Below are 15,738 nucleotides of genomic sequence, written 5' to 3' on the forward strand. Positions count from 1 at the left end.
TTTTTTAGATTTTTGGAGGTTGGAATAATGTAGAAATGATATGTGTAGATAGAATTGATGAGTTGTTTTCTCGTAGTTAGTGTTTGAGTCTATCTGTCATGAGTTGTGCCTTTGTAGTTTGTGTTGTGAGTTGTGATCCGAATTAATTGGATATAGATTTTCCTAGAAGCTGTCTATATGTGCCTATATAATGTAGTGATCGTTCAAAAAGTTTGATCAATGAGATTTGATTTCATTCTTATGCATCTATTTGTTTTTCCAATATAGTATTAGAGCTAGAGAGAGAAATCTAGTGAGGCTTCAAATCTGAGAGCAAAAGGGCTCAGATCTGTAAGGGTTATGAGATCATGTTGTTACAATGTTGCTCCCAATTTTTTTATGTTATTTGCTTGAGGAATATTGTTGAATGCTGTTGTCTGCAGTCATTGTATCTGTAGGTAACTATAGTCTCCATAAGTGAGAAGCCTGTGGAAGTATATAGCAACCATCATAACCGTGCGGAGTTCATCGTGCTGGAGGGTGTGGATTACAATTAACTGAAAAGTGAATATTTTATTCAACATCATTTGTGCCACGGTGCTGCCTAAGTTGAAAGGTATGAGTTAATTTTTTAAATCAAGCCTAGCCATAAGTTTGAGGTTAATTTCTCGTGGAGAGTAAATTGGAGTAATAAGGAGCCTTCTCAAAGACGTGAATTCTTATCACTTATTCTTGTGAATTTCAATTCGTTTTATTTTTTTTGTTTGGAAAGGAAATCGCCGATGAGGTATGGAGGCATGAGCTAAAATTCGGTGAAAATTTTGTTTTTATTTATTGGTGAAAAATAATTTTGATAGTTATTTTCAGTGAAGAGAGTTAAAAAGGTGTTGGTTATTTTTTTTGTTTGGGTGAAAGAATTTATTTGAAAGTTTTTTTGGGAGCATAAATTGTGTTGGGTGAAAAGGAGAAATAAGGAGTATTTTTTGGCTTTGTTTTTTATTTGAAGCAAGATAAAGTCTTGTTTTTTTAGATCTTGTGCATTTGGTTTTGGATCTGGTGAATTTGGGTGTAGATCTGGTGGATTTGGGTGCATTTGTTGATTGGGGACAATTTTTTTGTCATTATGTCAATTTTTTTGGCTGAAACTTATTTGAATGAGTCCACAAGGCTTGATGGAGGAAATTATGCAAATTGAAAATTCAAGGTATTCACAGTTTTATAAGGACATAATTTGTGGCCCATAGTGAGTGGGCCGAAACCCAAACCCATAGTTGCTACAACTATTCCAAATTGGGAAAAAGGGAGAAAAAAAAAGGTGTTTCTATGTAAAGGACAACATCATTCCTCATATTAGGGATTCTAAAACATCCAAAGAAACATGGGATGTTCTCAAAACCTTGTATGAAACATCTAATACTAATCGGATTTTGTTCTTGAAGACCAACCTTTTGTGAATTAAAATGGAGACGAATGAAAGTATAAGCAATTTCATTTCCCGTGTCAAAGAGATAAGTGAAAAGTTAGGAGAGATTAGTTAAAAAGTTTCCAATACTGACTTGGTCACCATCACTTTAAATGGCTTAGTGTAAGATTATCAATTTTTGGTTTCAAGTCTTTCAGCTAGAGAGAAGCCTCCTACTTTTGATCAATTGAAAGGTATTCTTCTACAAGAGGAAGAGAGGATGAAGAAATTCAATTTGGGCTTAAACATTCAGATTTGGCATTGATAGCCAAGGGTAAACAACCATACAAAGGCAAGCCATGGGACAAAAGTAAGGGAGGAAAGTCTCAGGCAAAGCATAAAGGTATGCCACAATCTGAATTTCCAGTTCATCATAAGAGAAATGATGATTATTCTTATTATAGCAAACCTGGACATCATGCTAAAGATTGCTATAAAAGAAAATATAATGAGTCTAAACAATGAAACAGAAGGTCCAATGGGAATTTTGTAGACAAAGACACCTCAACCAATGATGGATTTAAAAATCTAAATTTGTTTGTTTATGATGCTACATTGTCTACCTGAGACTGATGATGTAAATGCTTGGTTCATTGATTCTGGTGCATCACTCCATATGTCTTGTAATAAGGATTGGTTTGATGAATATCATGAGAACATTGATGGAACATGTGTTTATCTAGGAGATAACAAATCCCTTCCAGTTCAAGGTTATGGAATAATAGGTGTGACGTTGCCTAATGGAAAAGAGAGACATATATGATGTGGTGTATGTTCCTGGTATAAAAAATAAATAAATTGAATGTGACCAGGACAGGGCATCAAGCATTGGCATCTACACCAATGTCAACAGAAAAGTTACGACGTCAAAGGTATGGCCATTTAAATCACAATGTTTTAATGTTACTTCAAAGAAAAGCAATGGTTGAAGGTCTTCTTGTTATGAAGAAGAATCATGTTGAATGTGAAGCATGCACACTTGGAAAGCAACATAGAGAGGAATTTCCTATACATGAAGTAAAAAAGAAAAGAGAAATACTTGAATTAATTCATACTGATGTATGTGGACCTATGTAAACTAGATCTCTTGAAGGAGAATTGTACTTTTTTTTTTTTTATGATAGATCTAGATACACTTGGGTCTATTTCATAAGGAAGAAAAGTGATGTTTCTGAGTCCTTTAAGGAATTCAAAAACATGGCGGTAAAAAAAAAAAAAAAAAAAAAAAAACTGGGAAATACATCAAAATTCTCAGATTTGATCAGGGGGAGAATACAAATCCAAAGATTTTAATAAATATTGAAAAAGTCATGGGATTCTACAACAATTTACAGTGCGTCATACACCTCAGCAAAATGGACTTGCTGAGAGAAAAAAAAAACACTAGTGGAATGTGCACAAAGCATGCTTCAAGGTAAAAATATCTCTAATGGCTTTTGGGCCTAAGCCATTAATACTACTGTTTATTTGAAAAATAGGAGTCCAATCGAAAGTTTAAATTTTAAAATACCTTTTGAATAATTTTATGGATGTAAACCAAAAGTGAATCATTTAATAGTTTTTGGATGCAACGCATTTACACATATTCCAGAAGATGAAAGAAGAATACTTGACGCAAAATAAATTAAGTGCACATTCATTGGTTAGCGTGATGATCGAAAGGCATACAAGTTGTTTGATCCTAGTTCACATAGATTTCTTGCAAGTAGGGATGTGGTGTTATATGAAAATGTAGATGAAGGTGATAAAATGGATAACACAGGCGTATGGCATGATATTGACGATTATGTCAAAATAGAAGCAAGTTTTGAATAGGAACAAGATTAGGTACAATAGCAGGTACAAGAATAGGTACAGGATCAAGAGCAGGAAGCATCCAACAGTGAAGACACTCCAAGAAGAGAACAAGGGACTCCACAAATAAGAAATGAAGATGAAAGCAGTAAAACTCTAAGGAGGTCATCGCATCAAATTCAACCAACTATAAGGTATAAAGATTATGCATTGATGTCTCATGTAATGAATGTTGTAGAACTTGTTAGCCTCCTGCTGCAGCAGGTATTCATTTTTCATGATTGACATTTTTACATGCCAAATATGTCATACTCTGCAAGCTGCAGTGTTCCATATTTCCACAATAAGCAATGAAAGTGTGCCGGTCCAAATGCCACTGCTGTATTCTATTTTGTGATGAGTTTTTTCAGTTAAGGGAAGACCAAACAGCTAAATCTTGGTCTCCCCAGATTTCAATTTCCTGTTGTAGAATATAGACAATGTATCTGCCCAAACAGCTAAATCTTGGCAGATTAGTAGATAAGTAGAGAATCAAAGGGACCCAACTATTTAATTTGGGCCCTGGCAGAAATAAGTGTAGATTTAGATAGGAAAAATTGAAAAAAGAAAAATTGTAAAGCTGGGTCTGCAAGTCTAAATGCACCCACCCATAAAAAAAAAAAGGAGAAAAGTAGGCTGGGTAGGTAGCTGTGTGGTTGCAGAATGATAATGTGTGATCAGTTTTGTGGTACAAAGTGTTTTACCTTTTCAGATCACAGTGCAGGAAATTTTTTGCAAAAGGGCTCAAAGGTGAACATCACTAACCTCCCCTTCTTCTCATTTCCCCCCAAGTCACTTACTAACATCCCCCAGGAGGTCAAGATTTGCTTGAGCCTCTCAGTTTCATCATTTCCATGACATTCGCCTTGGTGAGGATCTGCTTCACCCAAGGATTGCTCACTCATCTTCTGTGAGCCTTCTTTTCCCAACAAAGCCTAAGGTCTCATACCTTAGCGCCCTCTGTTCATCTCCATATTAACTACTAACAATATTATATAAATCCCTATCAGTTTTCCCATTCCCCTATTAAACTATGCATATAAAACTCCCCTATGTAAATATTCCCTCCCTGGCAATATAGCCATATTTTTATAAAGTCCGGAAAAAAATGGTCTATCTGGGGCTGTTTTTAGCCCATCCGAGTCACATCAGGGATTAATCTGACACCTGGTCAGACTAATAACCTCTTCCTTAACTTAAAAACCCTCAGAAACCCACTTTTTATCCCTTTACCCCAAAGTTTTGGGCATAAATTGCTAACCCGCGCTCAAAAAACCCATAAACCCACCATTTCCTAAGTCTAAACCCACCGCACGCTATATTTAAATGGGAATATTCTCGCGAATATCCCCACCCGCTAACCTGTCGCCGCCTCGCATCTATCGCCAACCGTTGGATCTCCCGCCCCGCAGATCTATGGTGGGCGGGCCGTCCCATCTCCAAAACGCTCGAGCTTTAGCGTCCCGGAGATGGGCAGTATTGCCGCCGTACCTCCCGCCACGCGTCAAGTGTTGGGCCGTGGCGGAGCCCTCTCCCCCGAAACCACCGTTGACCATAAGTGGTGCGCCACAAAACCGGAAACTGCCCCTGCCTGCGTCACCCGCCTGCCCAGTGACGTCACCCCCTGCCCAGTCACTATGTCGAGTCACCTGCCTGCGTGGCCTCCTGCCACGTCACTGCCACGTATCCCTGCCACCGTACCTGCCATGTCACCATCCGTACATAATGACGTCATGCTGACATCATCCCGCCACGTCGTCCTGCTGATGTCATGCTGATGTCACCCGCCGTACAATGTCATATCATGCTGACATCATCAGCACTTTTTGGGCGCAAAGGCGCGAAAATCGCACTTCGGAGCCCCGGAATCCGATTATGAGGCAGTTTTTCATTCTGCGGCCCCCAGCAAGCCCTAAAGACGCCGAATGACCCATTTTTCCTCGCGAAGCTTGCTGGAAGGGGCAGAAAATAGTTTCGAAAGAAACAGAGGCCGAACAACGGCCATTTATTTGTGAATAAGACCCACAGCACCTCAGAACAACATCAAATTATTGCCAAAGGGTATCAGAGGAAGAAGGAGAGCCAAAGAGTATCAGTCAAAGATTTTTTAAGGGGATCAAAGCACTTAAACATTGATGAGCCCCCCAGAAAGTCAAATCAAGAGGAGTAAGCCCATCCTAGCTCTCAAATCACAGTCAGAGGCATTTAAAACCACCGATCAACAAGGGTTCAAAGACCAATGCACAGTTATAGTAGATGAAGAGCACAGAGCCACCAGGACAGATATTAACTCATTTTGATACAGCTGCCCCCCGCAAAGCTCAAAGATATTTTCTGGCATTTATTTCTAGATAGGATTAGGTTAAAGTAATCAATTTTCTGTCAGACCTATTAGGTTGGCTGTAATAGATAATTTTGGATAAATCTTCCCTATATATACCACCCTCTGTATCATTTAAAGGGCGGGGTTGGTTGATAGTTTTTCAGTGGAGACTCGCACTGTATACCTGATATGTTTTCTGTAATCAAAGACTGCTGAAAAGCTTGGAGGAAAGACTATCTGCTCTGTGTCTAATGGTCTCATGTTCTTTCTCCTCCATAAAATTTTGCTGTACATATTGTTTGAACTTAACTTTTATGTTTTTCCCGTAGAAAATGTTGAAGAAAGCCCTCCTTGCACATTAGAACAACAACCTCTAAATATTGTTGATGCTCACCCTATAGTCAAGGGGGACGCTACTGTCAAATCAAATCATCCTATCCCTGTGCACACCGAACCCAATCATTTAGCCCCTGTACACAATCCCCTGCCTCGTAAGGTTCTTGATAGATATAAGCCACTCATTTTGCCTCCCGTGCTTAATCCTTTGCCCAAAAATCATCCCATGTATCTCCCAAGATTTGATGGAGAGAACGGAGTTACTGCCCAAAAGCATATCCAGGCTTTTGATGATTATTTAAACATTTTTGAAGTAGAAGATGAGGATGTTAGTCTTAGGTTGTTTGCCCTTTCTTTGCAAAGTGAAGTTAGGACTTGGTTTAAAGCATTGCCTGAGGCAAGCATCTCAAATCTCCAGCAGTTATTCAAACTCTTCCTTGATAGGTGGATGATCAAAGTCAATTTCCTCGCGCTCATAGAAGAGTATAATCAGTTGAAAAGGATTCCAAATGAATCTGTTTAGCAATTTTCTGATTGATTCAATCAAGTTTATCATTCTATACCATTGAATATAAGACCTCCCCCTGATTTGGCCCTATTACATTATCCAGCAGCATTTGATCCAGAAATAGAATTCCATTTGAGAGAAAGGAGCCCCTCTACTATGCGACAGATGCAGAACATGGCAGTAGATGTAGAGGTTAATCTGAAAGTTAGGGAGGAGAAGTTGAAAGCAGAAAAAGAGGATGAACTTGATATCTTTGTAAAGAAAGCAGAGGAATTAAAGCAGATGTGCACAACAGAAGTTGAACATTTAGAGCACCAGAACAGATCTGTTTTGCGAAAGGAAAGTAATGATATACATGCTCAAACCGGCCACAAAACAGATGACATATTCATACCTCCATACTTAATGGAGCAGTCTGTTGATATAATGTATGAATATAACAGCTTCTCTTCTTCCAACTGTCTGCCCAAATATGATCGGTATGATGATGACTATGAGCCTAACGACCAAATCAGCCTTACAGAGGAGTCAGACATTATTCTGGCAGAAAGCTCAGTTCAGGTTCAGCTGCCTAAACCCAAGGATCAGAATGCCCATCTCAGCCATGAAGAAAAGGAAGAAAGTGCAGAATGTGTTGATTTCAACGAAGGAGCTTTACCATTTTGTTTCAAGTCTTTTCAGTTTATTAAGGGAAAATATCATGCCATTAATAATCAAGTATCACCATGTTCTGGTACTGATCAGCTAGAGGAAAGTCCAGGCCCTGCTCCTAAAGCATTAACATTTGATTTGCAGCCCCAAAGTGCCAGTGAATGTCAGATTGAGGACGACTAAGAAATGGCAGCATGTGGCCAGATAATCCAACTAGATTCCCTACCGTCGGGTTTGCATCCATCTCAGATATTTGAAGAAGAAAAGGAGCAGTCAACACAAATTTGTCAAGTGCCATCTGAGCCAGCTTTCAAAGAATTACAGCTACCATCCCATGTTTTTCAGAATTCATCTGATGGTAAACTGCGTGATGAGGTAAAACACTACTCTTCTCCGCTAGTAGGCTGCGAACCACGGTATCAAGTGGTTGATGATCCCTCAATTCTAAAGCATGATAGCTCTCCCAAACTTTTGTACAGTTCTTTAGTTCAGTCGAGCAATAATGTATATATGCTACAGGACCCTTTTGTACAGTTTCTTGTTTCAGCAAAAAAGGTCAGCAGCTTCCTGATCTTCTCAAAGATTAATAAAGCCATATCAGATTGCAAGATCTCCATTTTAGGTAACAGCAAGCACAAGCAGCAGGGGCCATTCATATTTATGATGCTTAAGTGGCTGTTTCATTTCACCTAACGGAAAGTAAGTACTGGTTAGAGTAGGTAGGTAGGATTAATAAGGCAACCGACCAAACAAATTTTGCAGAATACAGCAGCAATTGAAAACAAGGCAGTCTGACCTGCTGTTCTTGGCTTTTCACAAGGAAAAGCCATCCCCAAGTGGAGCCACTGTTAGCCTCCTGCTGCAGCAGGTATTCATTTTTCATGATTTACATTTTTACATGCCAAATATGTCATACTCTGCAAGCTGCAGTGTTCCATATTTCCACAATAAGCAATGAAAGCGTGCCGGTCCAAATGCCACTGCTGTATTCTAATTTGTGATGAGTTTTTTCAGTTAAGGGAAGACCAAACAGCTAAATCTTGGTCTCCTTAGATTTCAATTTCCTGTTGTAGAATATAGACAATGTATCTGCCCAAACAGCTAAATCTTGGCAGATTAGTAGATAAGTAGAGAATCAAAGGGATCCAACTATTTAATCTGGGCCCTGGCAGAAATAAGTGTAGATTTAGATAGGAAAAATTGAAAAAAGAAAAATTGTAAAGCTGGGTCTGCAAGTCTAAATGCATCCACCCATAAAAAAAAAAATTAAAAATTAAAAAAAAAAAAAATGTTAGAAAAGTAGGCTGGGTAGGTAGCTGTGTGGTTGCAGAATGATAATGTGTGATCAGTTTTGTGGTACAAAGTGTTTTATCTTTTCAGATCACAGTGCAGGAACTTTTTTGCAAAAGGGCTCAAAGGTGAACATCACTAACCTCCCCTTCTTCTCATTTCCCCCCAAGTCACTTACTAACATCCCCCAGGAGGTCAAGATTTGCTTGAGCCTCTCAGTTTCATCATTTCCATGACATTCGCCTTGGTGAGGATCTGCTTCACCCAAGGATTGCTCACTCATCTTCTGTGAGCCTTCTTTTCCCAACAAAGCCTAAGGTCTCATACCTTAGCACCCTATGTTCATCTCCATATTAACTACTAACAGTATTATATAAATCCCTATCAGTTTTCCCATTCCTCTATTAAACTATGCATATAAAAATCCCCTATGTAAACATTCCCTCCCTGGCAATATAGCCATATTTTTATAAAGTCCGGGAAAAAATGGTTTATCTGGGGCTGTTTTTAGCCCATCCGAGTCACAGCAGGGATTAATCTGACACCTGGTCAGACTAATAACCTCTTCCTTAACTTAAAAACCCTCAGAAACCCACTTTTTATCCCTTTACCCCAAAGTTTTGGGCATAAATTGCTAACCCGCACTCAAAAAACCCATAAACCCGCCATTTCCTAAGTCTAAACCCACCACGCGTTATATTTAAATTGGAATATTCCTACGAATATCCCCGCCCGCTAACCCGCCGTCGCCTCGCATCTACCACCAACCGTTGGATCTCTCGCCCCGCAGATTTACGATGGGCGAGCCGTCCCATCTCCAAAACGCCCGAGCTTTAGCGTCTGGGAGATGGGCGGTATTGCCACCGTACCTCCCGCCACGCGTCAAGCGTTGGGCCGTGGCGGAGCCCTCTCCCCCGAAACCACCATTGACCATAAGCGGTGCGCCACAAAACCGGAAACCGCCCCTACCTGCGTCACCCGCCTGCCCAGTGACGTCACCCCCTGCCCAGTCACTATGTCGAGTCACCTGCCTGCGTGGCCTCCTGCCACGTCACTGCCACGTATCCCTACCACCGTACCTGCCACGTCACCATCTGTACATAATGACGTCATGCTGACGTCATCCCGCCACATCGTCCTGCTGACGTCATGCTGACGTCACTCGCCGTACAATGTCATATCATCCTGATGTCATCAACACTTTTTGGGCGCAAAGGCGCGAAAATCGCACTTCAGAGCCCCGGAATCCGATTCTGAGGCAGTTTTTCATTCTACGGCCACTAGCAAGCCTGAAAGACGCTGAATGACCCATTTTTCCTCGCGAAGCTTGCCGGAAGGGGCAGAAAACAGTTTCGAAAGAAACAAGGGCCGAACAACGGCCATTTATTTGTGAATAAGACCCACAGCACCTCAGAACAGCATCAAATTATTGCCAAAGGGTATCAGAGGAAGAAGGAGAGCCAAAGAGTATCAGACAAAGATCTTTTAAGGGGCTCGAAGCACTTAAACATTGATGAGCCCCCCAGAAAGTCAAATCAAGAGGAGTAAGCCCATCCTAGCTCTCAAATCACAGTCAGAGGCATTTAAAACCATCGAACAACAAGGGTGCAAAGACCAATGCACAGTTATAGCAGATGAAGAGCACAGAGCCACCAGGACAGATATTAACTCATTTTGATACAGCTGCCCCCAGCAAAGCTCAAAGATATTTTCTGGCATTTATTTCTAGATAGGATTAGGTTAAAGTAATCAATTTTTTGTCAGACCTATTAGGTCGGCTGTAATAGATAATTTTGGATAAATCTTCCCTATATATACCACCCTCTATATCGTTTAAAGGGGGGGGTTGGTTGATAGTTTTTCAGTGGAGACTCGCACTGTATACCTGATATGTTTTCTGTAATCAAAGACTGCTGAAAAGCTTGGAGAAAAGACTGTCTGCTCTGTGTCTAATGGTCTCAAGAAGTGAATTTGGAATTCATGTGCTGCAACATGACTCAATAAGTTTTCCTATCTCTATTTTTTCCATTTGATATACCGTCTAAATAGCAGGAAGAAGGAATAGCTTAGAATTAGTTTAAATACTCTCTATGCTCAATTTTTGCTGTTTCTTTATGTTTTCCTCTGGATCAGTCATGAATATGAATTCCCTTCGGCTCATATTTCCCCTAATCCATTCATCTTTGACAGTTATCTAGGAATTCTTAACTGCTCCTAGATAGAGCTCATTCACTTTCCCCCTTTAAGCATAGCGAGAGATTCTTTGTTGCCTCTCATTCCTTATCCCTCATTCCATCCTTTTAAGCTTTAAGTGTTGTTTCATGAGTAGCTACCTTGCTCCTTATTTCTCTTGTGACCAAGAAAACGCACCAGCAGTTCGACTCCTTGACTCCACGCCCAATGGTTTGAAACTTCCAGACTATGCCTTGCCTCTCTGTCTGAACACATCAATTTTCCCACCCAAAACAAAACAAAAACCCTCTGAACTCGAGACCTAGCCTAAAATCCTTTTAAAACAAAGCTAAATCATAAAGAGAGAGCCCTCTCTGATTGCAGGTTGGCTAGAACCTACAATCCAAAGTTGGTCTGTGGTTACCTCGGCCGTATCCTTTTCCGGAGCTTTAAGGACAACCTGAGTGATAACAAAACCTTCAAGTTAAGAAGAAACTAAAGAATATAAAGAATGGAGAGATGCAATTAATGAAGAATATAGGTCCATAATGAAGAATGCCACATGGGAATTAACAGAATTTCCCAAAGAGAAAGTTCCCATAGGATGCAAATGGTTGTTCAAACTAAAGTTTAATGTTGATGGTATTATTGATAGGTATAAAGTTAGATTGGTTTCAAAAGGCTATTCACAAAAAGAAGGCATTGATTATGAAGATACTTTTGCACCTGCAGCTAAACTAAAAACAATTAGAATCATGATTACATTAGCTACAAAACAAAAATTGGAAAATGCATCAGTTAGATGTCAAATCTACTTTCTTGAATGGTGAATTAAAAGAATAAGTTTATTTGGTTCAGCCTGAATGGTTTTTAAAGCAAGGACGAGAGCATCTTGTTTGTAGGTTAAACAAAGCTTTGTATGGTTTGAAACAAGCACCAAGATCTTGGTATGTGAAAATTGATTCATTCTTTTATGAAAAAGGTTTTGTGAGAAGCAAAAGTGATCCTAACTTGTACATCAAGAGAGATGAATATGGGAACATTGCCTTGATATCTTTATATGTTGATGATCTTATCATAACAGGCAGTGCACTCAGGTTGATTGAATAAATTAAAATTCAGTTGTCACAGGTATTTGAAATGAAGGATCTTGGTGAATTTCATTATTGTTTGGGTCTTGAAATTTGGAGGGAATCTGGTAAGACAATCATCACACAAAGAAAATATGCAAAGACAATCCTTGAAAGATTTCATATGTTTGAATGCAAACCAGTGTCTACTCCTTTGGAACAGAATGCCAAGTTGTACAATGATGATGGATCTAAAGAAGTGAATGGAACTTTGTATCGTCAATTGGTGGGAAGTTTGAACTACCTCAACACTACGAGGCTAGATATAACATATTTTTTCAACATCCTTAGTCAATTTATGGCTAAGCCTTGTGAAAGCCATTAGAAAGAGGAAAATAAAGTCCTTCGATATTTGAAGGGAACAATTTATTTTGGTATTTTGTATATTGATGAATATGATGTTGAGTTGGCAGGTTTTTTTGATTCAAATTGTGCTAGAAATCCTGATGATAGAAGACCAACCTCTGGATATGCATTCAATTTAGGATTGAGGGTCGTATCATGGAGCAGTAAGAAACAACCAATTGTTTCTTTGTCATCTAAAGAAGCTTAATACAAAGCCTTGACCAATGCAACTTGTGAAGCTATTTAGTTAAGCAGTATTCTTGAAGATGTTGGAGAAAAACAAAGAGGACCAACAAGCATCGAATGTGGCAACCAAAGTTCCATAAAGCTGGCAAATAATCCAATTTATCATGCTAGAACAAAACATATTGAAGTCCAACATCATTTTCTAAGAGAAAAGATACAATCAAATGAGATTCATTTAGTCTATTCTAATACACGTGAGAATGTAGCTAACATCTTTACCAAGCCTCTTGGAAAGATGAACATTGAAATATGTCGACAACAATTAGGCATTGTTGAAAATCCATTTCTCCATTAAGGGGGAATGTTGGAATAATTTAGAAATGATATGTTCAGATAGAATTGATGAGTTATGTTCTTGTAGTTAGTGTTTGAGTCTATTTGTCATGGGTTGTGTCTTCATAGTCTGTGTTGTGAGTTCATGATCCAAATATTTGGATCTAGATTGTCCTAGAAGCTATCTATGTGTGCCTATATAATGTATTGGTTGTCCAAAAAGTCTGATCAATAAGATTTGATTTCTTTCTTGTGCATCTCTCTATTTTTCTAATATTGGAAAAATTTAAAGTATCAACATTTCCATTCTCATTTGATTTCGTCGCCTTCACTTTCTCTGAAGGTTTAGGTTCATTCTACCTCCATTCACTATCGTTGTCACCCAACCAAATGGAGAGGCAACAAAGCAAACTAATTACATTATAACAACAAAAACACACAAGTACAAAAATACACAAAGACAAAGATATAGGAAAAGAATTCCAATCTAACATTCTATTCAAATTTAGGTATATTTAGACATTATTAATATAGCTAAAATGATACTCACTCACAACCAACCTTCATTCATATTTACCAATAATTAATAACATTTACATATACATGATAAAAACATGAATCTAAAAACCCTTACAACAATTAACTTATAATATTTTTCTTTATTTAAAATAAAGATTTTATATCTTTTTATGATTTTTTTTAATTGCTTCAACTTCCCTAATGTGGATTACTTCGTTTCTCTTGTTTCTCATAATCACAAAATACACAATGAAATAAAACCGTAAATCATTCCGTGTCTATTTCTCTCCTTGGGCACCAATGAAATTTAGCGTAATTATGTCTTTGAATTTTGAATTTTATGTACTACTTGGGTAGTAATCCATTCTGATTATGTTTACTAAAGACTGAAAATGTTATTTATTTAAAAAAAATCATGTTACAATAGGAATAGTTTAATAAATAAAAAATAAAATATATATTAAAATTTACTTGAGTATATGTATATAGATTAAATGATTGGTAAATATTAATAGACATTAATTGATAATAAATATCAAAACATTTAATTAATAGCATATATGGCATTATTAAATTTTGAAAAAATATAAAACTAGATTTTTATCCATAAAAATTTATCATTACTTCTTTATCTGGGAGCATTTTAATCTATAAATAAATGTTACAATATTATGAGTCAATACCATGAATTACCAATACCACATGCATAAAAAAATTACAAGTCATTTCATATGGCACTTGTTCATATCATTTTTTTCTTTAAATTAATATATATATATATATATATATATATAACACTATTTGTATATCAAGCCTTTAATTTATATATATTATTGAAATATTCTAAAAAATTAAATATCTATCATCCACTTAATAAACATATCTATTAACATAATAACAAAAAAATTAAAAATAAATTAAAATAAATATAAAAAATAAACAAAATAGCAAATACTATTAATTAAAAAAAAACCAATTTTATTTTATATTTTATATAAAATTTCCCATATATTTACGTTACATGATTTTGAATTGTTTTTTTTTTCATTTAATTTTAAATAAATATATCAAAGTTAATTATATTATTATTATTTTAATTAAAAAATATTCTAAAGTTAATTATATTACTTTTATGTTTTTTTAAATCAGATAATGTTTTATGTTTCGTTTTAGTTCATGCTTCTAGCCATGTACTAATGCTCATGACGGTTAAGATCATATAGTAGTCAATCCACTTTGACTACCTATTAATATGAAAACCATAATCAAATTTTTTAAGAAATTAAATAAAATTTTGATTCAAATAATTATTTTTTATTATTTTAAAAAATTTGAATTTCCAATTTTCCAATTTTTATGGGCAAATAGACCATTGATGAGACATAATTGCTCTTTCTTGGTTATTTTCTTTTAATAGATTGTTAGTGCTGAGAATTCATTTAAGAAATAAAAAAATGTTAATTCAATGATTGGCTAAAACTAAGGTGTTGTGCATTTTATGAGATGTTAGGCAGACGATGTTTTATCTATCTCTGCAATCAGATGTCCTTATCAAACCAAATTCTTTTACCAGCTGCGCAAATCTACAACCACCAGCTATGAAATTTGCAACCATGCAAATAATTTGTTTGGTGGCTTCGCACTTAGATCGTTACATTCACCACCAAGATCATGCATATGTTCCCCATCGTAGCTTAAATGTTTGTAATTTCTCCATTCAATCTCTCTGTAAATATTCATCTCTAGAAATTCATAATGTTTAAGATAATGGAGAATATCCTAGAATAGGTAGAGTTGGTTCACATAACCTTAGGATAGGAATTAGTTTCTATTTCTTAGGATGTTGTTCTAACTTCCCTAAAACCATGTTTTCTATTTAATATGTAATGTGCATGAACAATGTAGAGTGTTCTGCAGAGCCAGACTCTCCTGGTTCAGACTCTCCTTCGTAGAGCTGACCAGTGGGTTTTAATTCTTTAATACAAACATTGCCATTTTTATCATGGTATCAGAGCGTCAGGGCTGAGGAACCTATATGTTGTCTGGTGGGTGCGACTAAACAGAAATCATTGCAGGTTTTGAGTGGATAGGTGCGACGATAACACTATTACACTCCGTGCGATTTTTATTTTTCAACCGTCGTAGGTTTTCAGTGTACATCTACGACAGTCTCAGATATTAGGTGTATATCTGCGACAGTCTCGGATATTAGGCATACATCTGTGACGACGTCTCGGATATTAGGTGTACATCTGCGATGGTCTCAGATATTAGGCGTACATCTGCGACGACATCTCGGATATTAGGTGTACATCTGCAATAGTCTCAGAAAATTGATGTACATCTGTGATGATCGTGTAAACAACAAAAAGGCTCTGAGAGAAGGCTGTATCTTGGAGAAGGCTGCAGAAGCTGACAACAAAAGGCTGTCTGGAAGCTGTGAAGGAAGCCATGATGATCTATGGGTGTGCTGTGAGATCAAACAACATTGAAGATCATTGATCTGTCTTTGTCACGGATCTGGGGTAAATATAACATCTTCTTTCACCTGTCGAAATTTTTTGTCTAAATCATCGAGATGAATAACAATATGTTTGAATGATCATAACAAGCTCGATGGTTCCAATTATGAAAATTCAAGATGCAGACTCGGTTAGAAGTGGAGAGTGCT

The sequence above is a fragment of the Pinus tabuliformis genome, chromosome 9, assembly GCF_031772625.1.
Source record: "Pinus tabuliformis cultivar Carrire ecotype Pingquan chromosome 9, CPIR1, whole genome shotgun sequence".
Taxonomy (NCBI): Eukaryota; Viridiplantae; Streptophyta; class Pinopsida; order Pinales; family Pinaceae; genus Pinus; species Pinus tabuliformis.